The following is a 10,685-nucleotide window of genomic DNA, read 5'->3' on the forward strand; positions in this document are numbered from 1 at the left end:
GAGAACCAAGCATAAAGAAAAGATGTGAAATGATTTTCCAAGATCCTATGACTAGTGTTACCATGAGACCTAAAAGTCAGCTCTTTTCCTTCCCAATTTAGTATTCTTGCTCCTGCTCCCTACTAAGTTTCAGATCTATTTTTGAAAATAGGGTTTGATAGTAGAAAAGAGAAGAAGAGGGACAACTAGGTGGCACAGTGGATAGAGCACTGGCCCTGGAGTCAGGAGGACCTGAGTTCAAATCCAGACTCAGACACTTAACACTTACTAGCTGTGTGACCCTGGGCAAGTCACTTAACCCCAATTGCCTCACAAAAAAAAAAAAAAGAAAAAGAAAAGAAAAGAGGAAAATGCTGGGGTCCTAGCGGAGGAAGGTATCAATGTCGAGGAGAACAGACCAGAGCCTTAAGATGCAGGACACAAAACAAAAATTTTGCTGACTTCACACTCTTGCCCCAGGTCAACCCCACCCATTGCAAACATAGATCCCATCTCTGAGTGGTAGCCACTTTGAATTTAAAGGTCCAAAATAAAGAGAGGAAAAGCAGCTTCTGGAAATATTTGGTGAAACTATAAAAATATCTATATCTATATCTATTTTACTAACAAGGTAGTAATTATCTTTAGTGATGACAAAGCAGATAATTTGTAAAGCTCAGGTATTTTTCTCAATGATCATAGAGAATAGAGATTTTTTTAGAAGAGATCTTAGAGATCATAAATAGAAGAATAAAATGAGTAGCTATTATTCTAAGACTGGGTTTGAAATTTCCAACCTTTGGGACAAATATGGTACTTGGGTTAATTGTATCTACCCACGGAACAAGTAGCAAAAGTGTCTTATTTATGCCTATAATTGTGAAAATGCAACATGACTTCAAATATCTCTAGTAGAAATATTCTGAAAGGCCACAAGATGGGGATGTTACTTAATGAAATAAACACACACACACACACACACACACACACACACGTGTGTGTGTGTGTATGTGTGTATGTATATATAGGTAGTTATAGTAAAATTAGATACTCCTATTCATTTCTTCATTGAAAATGAAAAGAGAATTTTAAGAATTTAAATACATTTTATATGGACTTTTTTTCCCCACCAATTTAATGTAGCTATTTAATGTTTGGGTTTTTTAAATCTATGGCTGCATATTTTTTAATTTGATGATTTTAGATTTTTATACCAGCTACTTCTAGAAGCATACTTTACCAAAATCACCTCTCCCTTATAACAAAGAAAAAGGGTTAAACAAAACACCACAGTAAGTGGACTATATCTAATTATAATTATATATATACACATACACATACATACATATATATAAGGTCACTATTAGTAAATGAGATCTATAATTCAAACACTGAGGTTTGCTCTCTGTAGTTGTACTTTACCCCCCTCTCTTCTCTTCTACCCACCTTCTTTTATTATTTCTGTTAACTAGTTAAAATACAGAGCAGAAGTATTGTCAGTCATTTATTCCTTAGAGTTTTATGTTTACTGTTGTCAGTTTTTAAAATGGATATAGGAACACACATACACATACACACACATACACACAACCCAGTGATAAATTAAGTTGCTTTATACTTATAAAGTTCCTATTTTTTGTCTGTGGATCAGTTGCCCACAAAAGAAAAGAAAAAAAATCCCTATCCCTTTCCTAAAAGCCTTCAATTTGTGGTTTTATCCACTCAATTATCCACAATGAAATGAGAAGCCCTTATTGCTTGGATAATCCCAAAAAGTGAGTAACTCAAATTATACTTGGCTTAGGTTAATATAAAAGTTTGCATCCCCTGATTGCATATCAGTGAGACAGTGAGAGAGAGAGACAGGGGGACAAAGAGACCACAGTGCATGTCTGGGCCTGGATTATCACTTCACCACATAGAAAGTGAAAAGCAGATAATCTGCAAATGGATATTCAAATTTGCTGTAATTCTAAATCCCCTCACACCCCCACTCTACACCGTGGGGGTGGGGGTAAAGGAGGGTAAAAGGCAGAACATGAGAACCACTTGTGAATTACAGAGCCGTCACATGCCCACCCACACCTGTCATGAGATAGTACAGTCCTCATTGCACTCACTCCAACTAGGAGTGTCCTGTTGAGAAATGGAATATCTAAAAATAGACCTTCAGAAAGAGCTTTGACCTTGACTCGTAAGTCAGCATGATGCCAATTCTTGCTAAGACAAGAGAAGTCTCATCCATGAAGATTACATCCTTAAAAGCCCCATTTCATCTGCATGCACTCTCTAACTCGGCTCAACCACATTCAGAAAATGAGTGTCCTGGCTACTCCTCAACTGGAAAAATCATTATGATTTGGCTCTGTTTACTGTGGACTTGAGAGATCTGCATAAGATTCATTTCTGAATTCCCTCCCACAAATGTTAAAGGTAACAAAGTGTACTATTAATAGTGACATTTAAAAACAAAGCCATAATTGCTACATATACTCGATACCTAATGGGATTTTTAAAAAATATATAATTCAAAAGGAGGGACAGTGTTGCATTTTTATTCCATGTGCAAATCCCCTTGAGTCTTCTGTTTCTGACTTTTAAAATCTTTTGCAACCAGCAGCCTTCCTATATTTTCAGTCTTCTTATATTTTACTCTCTGTCACATATTCCTTGCTGTGTCTACACTGGTCTTCTGACTGTTCCTTGCCTGTGACACCCCTCCCCCCCCCTAGTCTTTGGGTTTGGCAGACTGGATCCCAGGAGTTTTGCTTTTCTTCCTTACCTCTCCCTCATGACTTCCCTGTCCTTCTCCAAGGCTTAGCTCAATTTCCACTTTCTACAGGAGACCTTTCCCTACCCCAGCCCCACTTCAAGTGCCTTTCCTTCTGAAATTAACTTCTCTTTATATTTGCATAGTTGTTGGCATGATCTCTCCCAATATGATGTGAGCTTTTTGAGGACAGGTACTGTGTTTTTGCTTTTCTTTGTATCTCCAACTCTTAGCACAGTAACTGGCACAGTGTGAGCGTTTGCTATGTGCTTCTTGATTGTCCAAAAATGAAATAAGAATCTGACCTCCATACTTTTAGAAGAGGCCAAGAGAATAGGGGGAGAGATAGAAAATGATTATCAAATTCAAAATTTAAAGCTAATAAACTATAGGTACCCTACAAACTCAAGATTACAGAATTCAGGGATTTCAATATCAACCAAATTTGAGAGTAGGTATGATATTCATGGGGTCAGCTAGGTGGTACAGGGAATAGAGCACTGGAAAAGGAAATGGCAAACTACTCCAGTATCTCTGCCAAGAAAACCTGAAATGGGTTCCCAAAGAGCCAGACATAACTGAACAATACAGTAAATTATGATATTTTTATTTTAATAAGTAAATCTTAAACATTTAAAAAAGTGATAATAAGGAAAATATTGGTATATTGCAGTTAGCATAACATTGACATTAATTAGACAATAAATGTTTTTTAGAGAAATATTTTATCAATGCAAACTAAAGCAACTCTTGGGATTCATCTCATTACCATCAGGTTGTCAGGTATATGGGGGATGTTCAGGGAGGACTAGTAACTTTGGTGTGAGGACCTGTTGAGCTCTTTTCAGGGCTGCTCATCCACCTTTGGTGTCCACCTATCACCAAACTCTCACCTGTGCCTCTCAGAAGCTGTAGCATGCACAGTGGCCATACCCTACATCTTAGCAGATGGACTAAACCAGGTACAGGATAACCAAATGGCTTCAAACCCGTTGGCAAGTCAGGGGAATGTCTATCCCAAATATGTGAAGACTTCTCCTGGCAGAATGGGTGGATGAGAAAATGTGTCTTCCAAGATCCAAGAAGGTGGCTGAAGCAGATGCTGTGGAGCACTTAGAGATTGGTCAGACATCAAAGATGCCAAGTTCATCTATTGCATCCTGGGCTATTGCTGGTCACCTTGACTTTCATCTTGCCACTGGACTTCAATGACTCTGGAAGAGAGAGTGAGGCTAACAACTTTATGCAACTCTGCCTCATTAAAATCAAAGTAATTAGAAAGTCAGGCCATCACTTCATGATCTCATTGGTCCTCTTCAAAAACAAAGGATAAGGGGCAGCTAGGTGGTACAGTGGATAGAGCACTGGCCATGGATTCAGGAGGACCTGAGTTCAAATCCAGGCTCAGACACTTGACACTTACTACCTGTGTGACCCTGGGCAAGTCACTTGACCCTCATTGCACTACAAAAGAACAAAACAAATAAACTAAAAATTAAACAAAGGTTAAGCAACAACAACAACAAAAATCAGGTTGGCAGAATTGATAAAAACAGAAAATGACAAATTCTATAGAGACTGTGGAAAAACAGGTAGAGTTGCATTAATTTATTATTAGTGGAGCTGTGAATTAGTCTAGTCATTCTGGAAAGTGATTTACAACCATGTTTCATAAGTTATTAACCCATGTAGACACTTTGACCTAATGATACCACTACTTGGAACATATGTCAAAGAAATCAAATAAAGAGGAAAAAGACCTATATGTACAAAAATATTTAAAGTCACTCTTTTTTGTGGTGGGAAAGGACTAGAAAGGAAGGAGGTAACCATCAATTAAGGAATGGCTGAAAAAAAATCTGGTATGTGAATATGATGGAAAATGACTGTGCTATAAGAAATGATGAGAGAGATTGTTTTAGAGAAACCTGGGAATACTTATATGAACTGATACTGAGTGAAATAAGCAGAACCAAAGGAACAATTTGTACAGTAACAACTGTATAATAAAGACAAATAACTTTGAAAGACCTAAAAACTCTGATCAATGCAATCACCAACCAATTCCAGAGCATAATGAAGCATGCTACTTACCTTCTAACAAAGAGCTAATGAACTCAGGGTAGAGATTCATACATACATACATATACACATATGTACATACATACATATATACATAGAGGCAGCTAGGTGGAACAGTGGATAGAGCACTAGTCCTGGAGTCAGGAGGACCTGAGTTGAAGTTCATCCTCAGACACTTGACACTTACCAGCTGTATGACCCTGACAAAGTCACTTAACCCCATTGCTTCAAATATCCAGGGCCATCTTCAGTCATCTTGATGTATATCTTGCCACTGGACCCAGATGGTTCTGGAGGAGAGAGTGAGGTTGGTGATTTTGCATAATCCTCCCTCACTTAAATCCAATTCACTGTAAATCATGACATCACCTCCCAAGTCATGATTCTCTTCAAGAACAGACAAAAACCAACAACATACATACATACATATATACATACATGTATACACACATATAGGCAATGAAAGAATTTGGGGTTTTTTTGTGGGTTTTTTTTTGTGTTTTTTTTTTTGTTGTTTTTTCAGGGCAATGAGGGTTAAGTGACTTGCCCAGGGTCACACAGCTACTTCAGTGTCAAGTGTCTGAGGCTGGATTTGAACTCAGGTCCTCCTGAATCCAAGGCCAGTGCTTTATCCACTGTGCCACCTAGCTGCCCCCAAGAATTTGTTTTGATTATACATGCTATAAGAATTTGTTTTTCTTTCTTTTTCAATGTGGGGTAAGAAAGAAAGGAATAGGAGATGGATTTTCATTAATTAAAAAAAATTTTTAAAGAATGTTCTCAGAAACTCTGATTTTAGGTCCTGTTCACATAAGCAAAAACCAATGCATAATAAAAGACAGTAATGATACCAATTAATCTTTAGTTTATATTCTATAATATCTGGGCTACAAATGGTGGTAAACTTATGGGTAAGAAATTTGAGTACTTTTGAAAGGTCATTCACCGTTTGAGGAAACTGGAATACATATGAATTGTTTTTCTATACAGACCTATCACTTCAGAGACATAGAGAGCTCTTAGGGAAGAAATTCTCTTCATCAATCCTGATTAGCGACTCATCTGGGCAGCTAGGTGGCATAGTGAATAGAGCACTGGGCCTGGAGTCAGGAAGAGCTGAGTTCAAATCCAGCCTCAGACACTTACTAGCTGTGTGACCCCGTGCAAGTCATTTAATACATTTGCCTCAGTTCCTCAATCTATCAAATGAGTTGGAGAAGAAAATGGCTAACCACTTGAGTATCATTGCCAAGAAAACTCCAAATGGGGTCATGAAGAGTGTGGGAATATATTGTGATTTGGGAACCCTGCCTTTGGGCTGAGATTAAAAAGCCTTAGGCCCTCAGGGATTTTTTCTGTGTAAGAGGGGCTGGTGCCCCTCCCCCTCTGCTTCAGCCAAGGGGAGGAGCCCATGGGCCTTAGAGAACTCGGGCTGGGCATACAGCTGGGGAAAGCCCCAACACCCTGGAGATCCCAGGCTTGCCCAGCCAGTCCCGGGCACACAGCACAGGGCACAGGCCCCTTGAGCTCTGGGTGTGATACACACGGGACACTCCAGCCCCCTGGCCACAGCCCTAGCACAGCCAGAGGATTAGCTTGGCATGTGTGGGGGTGCAGGAAGCCCGAGGTTTGAGGGGAGAGAAGGAAGATATATACTGGGGAGTTAGACAGTAAAGGGGAGATGGGTTTGCAACAGGACAGAGTTAGGGTCAGTAAGAGAGGATGGACAAAAAGAGGACAGACAGAAAGAGGATGCTGGAGGACTAGGAAATCGTTAAGGAGACAGTGGCTATAGTAAAGAAAGGGGGTTTGCAACAGTAAGAGTCTTTTCAGGGGGGTTGGCAGAATTACGGAGCAGGGGGGCTTTTCAGTGAGGGGAATGCTAGAAGAAGGTCTGTTGGTACATAGGAAGATGTTAAGAAAGGTAGACAGCAAAGAGTAAGCATAAGCTGAGGCAGGAGAGAAACATGCCGGAAAGCAGTCAGATGGTACATTTTATTTCCCTGTATTCTTATTTTTAAATTGTATCTCATAAATAAACTCTGCTTTAATTATTTAATTAAGAGGCTTCTTAATCATTTGCTTATCAATTTGGGAGCAGAGCAGTGTGGAGAAATTTTTAAATGGCCCATACTAAGTTAATAGCAGTCAGATAGCCAGCCAGTCAAAAGTGCCCAGATTAGGCCACCAGTCAGATTAGTCCCCCCAAGTTAAAACAATATTCTTACAAGAGTCAGACACAACTAAAAAACAACTCAACAAAAGCAACTCATCTGCAATTTAAAGTCTTTAAGAATTGCTTGAGACACTGAAATAACAAACTGTTTCCACATGGAAACATAGATAGAGCATTTATTAAGCACTTACTACATGCCAAGCATTGTACTATGTATATTCAGTTAAGATGTGTCAGAGGTTGGACATGATTCAAGGTCTCTTGACTTATGGCTGGCCTTATATCCACTCCTCCACACTACTTCTGTCACTTTAATTGTACTGAAACAAAATTTGACCAGATGAGGACTTTGGCCAGCTCCTTGGCCAACATTCTATTGAGGATCCAAGACTAATGAATCACCCAACTTCCAGAATCCACCATTTTACTTATGAATGCCATTTGGGTGTTTCTCAGTTTAGACAGCAGAATTAAACAAGTAAATGCCCTTCTGTTGACTCACCCTTAATAAGCTGAACAAGTAATTCCCTTTTCAAAGACATTGGATCACATTTAGTGTCAGTACTGCACTAAAGCCCAGAGGAATATGGGGGAAGAAAGTAGGTGGGGGCCCATTAACATAGGGTTTAGCTTTAAAAGGGACCCTAGAAATTATCTAGTCCATTTAACCATTTTTGTGTGTGTGTCTTGGACCTCTTTTGCAATCTGGTGAAAATAACTTCTTTAAATTCATAAAATAAAGTACATGAGGTTACAAAAGAACCATTCTATCAAAATTTATTTTTTAAAAAAATTTATGGACCTCAGATTAAGAACTTCCATTCTAGGGGGCAGCTAGGTGGTGTAGTGGATAAAGCACCAGCCCTGGATTCAGGAGTACCTATGTTCAAGTCTGGACTCAGACACTTGACACTTAATAGCTGTGTGACCCTGGGCAAATCACTTAACCCTCATTGCCCCACAAAAAAAAAAGGAAAAAAGAAAGAACTTCCATTCTAGGCTAACCCCCCTGCCCTTCTCTCTCAGATAATGGAAACCGAGAGCCAATAGGATGAATGGATTTGATTAAGGTATTTTATAGGTAGTAAACAAGAGAGCCAGGATCCAAAAGGAAGAGCCAATGGGAATTCATGATGTTCTGGCACACCTTGAGCACTCAGCTCATGCTCTGTGCACACTTATGTTCCACTTGTATGACAACTGGAGCCACATAAGATGTCTATTAGAATTAAAGGCATACATCCTCTAATTCCCACCTCAACTATACCTTCTTTCTTTCCTGGCTTCCTTCAAAATTCAGCTCAAATCCCTTCTTCTATTAAAAGCCTTTGCTAGTGCCCTCCACTGCTACTGCAGTCCCTCTGGAGGTAATCCCTGGGATCACCTCCAATTTATCTCATATATCTTGTATGTACAGTTTTTTGCATGTTGACTGCCCCAATAGAATTTGAACTCCTAAAAGTCAGGGACTCTGTTTTTTATCTCTTTCCTTTGTATATCCAGTGTGTAGTATAGTATAGTATCTGAACATAGAAAGAGCTTATTAAATGCTTGATGACTAACACAGGCCAGTTAATATCATAAATCATGGTTTTCTAATCATTAAAATAGGCCTCTTGCAATTGAAATATGTTTTCTTCCCATTCTGAAGAGTTTTCACTTGTTTTCAAAAAACGTTGAGGGATTTTTTTCTTGTTTGTCTTATGATTTCTAATTTTTTCTATTAGACATCTTTAGCTGATACATTAATCTGGTGCTTTTGGATTCATCATTTTCATTTCAGTTTCAATGGCAATACTAAAAATTTGATTACAAGAAATACTAAGGAACAAAGACTTCAGGGTTGTAGCAAATGTATACTTGTGTTGTGGGAAGGGTCAAAGATGGCAAAAGGGAAAGAAAAGTTAAGTTAAATCTGAATGACAGACCCAGATGAAATGTGTCACTTAAAATCAAACCAAAAGTGTACTTCAGGCAGAAATGAGGCAAGGGAGTTTTCTCCAGTTGCATGAATGCTGCATGATCCCTTAGACAGTTATTCCTTCCACATGGTAGGGGTCAGGGGCATGGCTACCCCATGATCTAGAAAATCTACATAAAATGTTTTGGCCCTCCCTTAGTATCAGAGGAGAAGTCTGAATTATCATGATATTAAAATCTAAATATATGTTGATATTATACAATACTATGCATATATTTTATTTATTTCTGATTTTCTAAACTGGTCTACATACATACATACATACATACATACATACATACATACATACATACATAAATCAAGCCAGCCCATTCCAAAGCTCTTGAATTTGGGAGTAACTACCAGGAAACTCCCAAATCTGGTGTTGTCCAAGAAGTCCTCCTAATTTGACTAGAAGCCTAAATTCCAGAGTTACTCTAGTTCCCTACAGTAGTTTGGGGCTCAAAAAACAAGATCTAGGAACCTCCCTCTATGCCTCTTTCAGATGCTTCCTTCTCTGAAGGAAGACAATCATTGACTGAGGTGTTGCCATTTTTTGGGCTAAGGCCACCCACTGTCAGGTCTCAAGTATCTTACTTGTGTTCAGAAAAGGATACGAAATGGCAGAAGATGGGCAGCAACTTGAAGTCCCAGAAGTCCTTTTTAAGCCACTGGGCAAACACATAGCTTGTCATGTACTTCTTCCACAGGTCACCCTTATATATCCCCATAGTTATGGTAGAAGGGAAAAGATAAAGAATTATCTCTGTACTCTGAATAAACAGCAAAATGTGAAGGAATCCTGAAGAGAATATTAGAAAGGAAGAGTCATCTGGTTTGACAAATCACTTTCTAAAAAGAAATTCAATTTTATTTTATTTTCATATATGTATTCTCTTCAAATTACCATCCCCTGCCAAGAAAATTAAGAATGCAAGATAAACGAAACCCTGTTTATTTTTTTAAGTATAGGTAAGCAAAACAATTCCCATGTTGGCACTGTCCAAATGTGTGTGTGAGAGAGAGAGAGAGAAAGAGAGTCTGTACCTGAGTCCGTTCCCCTCTCCATCAGGAGGTGGGTATCCTGTTTTTTCATGAGTCCTTGTAAATAATGATTGGTCATTACACTAATCAGTGCTCCTAAATCTTTTAAAGTTTCTGTCTTTATAATGTTTTTATTATATAAATTATTCTCCTGGTGGTAGATCACTTTTGTAGAACAAGGAAAAGAGCAACTTCTCTGGCAAGGATCCTTCCTCTTGAGCCTCATTCAGCTAATCAGAAATCAGCAAAATTTCTCTATATCCTTTCAGCTGGATATCAGTGGGTATGCCCACGCTCCATGGGAAGATGACTCCCAACAAAAATTCCCCCCCAACAAAGACCCCACTCTCTATCATCACATCAAGCAGATTCAGGAAATAATCAAATTGATCAGGGACTCCCTTGATCAGTTGTCTCTGGCACAATATGCTTTAATACTTCAGTAGACTTGTGATATCATCCATGTAGGTAGTCCTTCTATGGGTATAAATTTCAACCATTATATGCTTCTCATTCTATGTGACTTTTGTCTGTCTTTCTATCAATCTTCTGAGGATGACAAGAGGAAAATGACTAAACTTCTAAGCCTTGATTCAGAAGCAAGCAGTTGAATCTGAACTGAAGAAAAATCACACTGAAAATTACTAATGAGGGTGGACCTGGAGTTTGTGACA

The sequence above is a fragment of the Dromiciops gliroides genome, chromosome 3, assembly GCF_019393635.1.
Source record: "Dromiciops gliroides isolate mDroGli1 chromosome 3, mDroGli1.pri, whole genome shotgun sequence".
NCBI classification, from domain to species: Eukaryota; Metazoa; Chordata; class Mammalia; order Microbiotheria; family Microbiotheriidae; genus Dromiciops; species Dromiciops gliroides.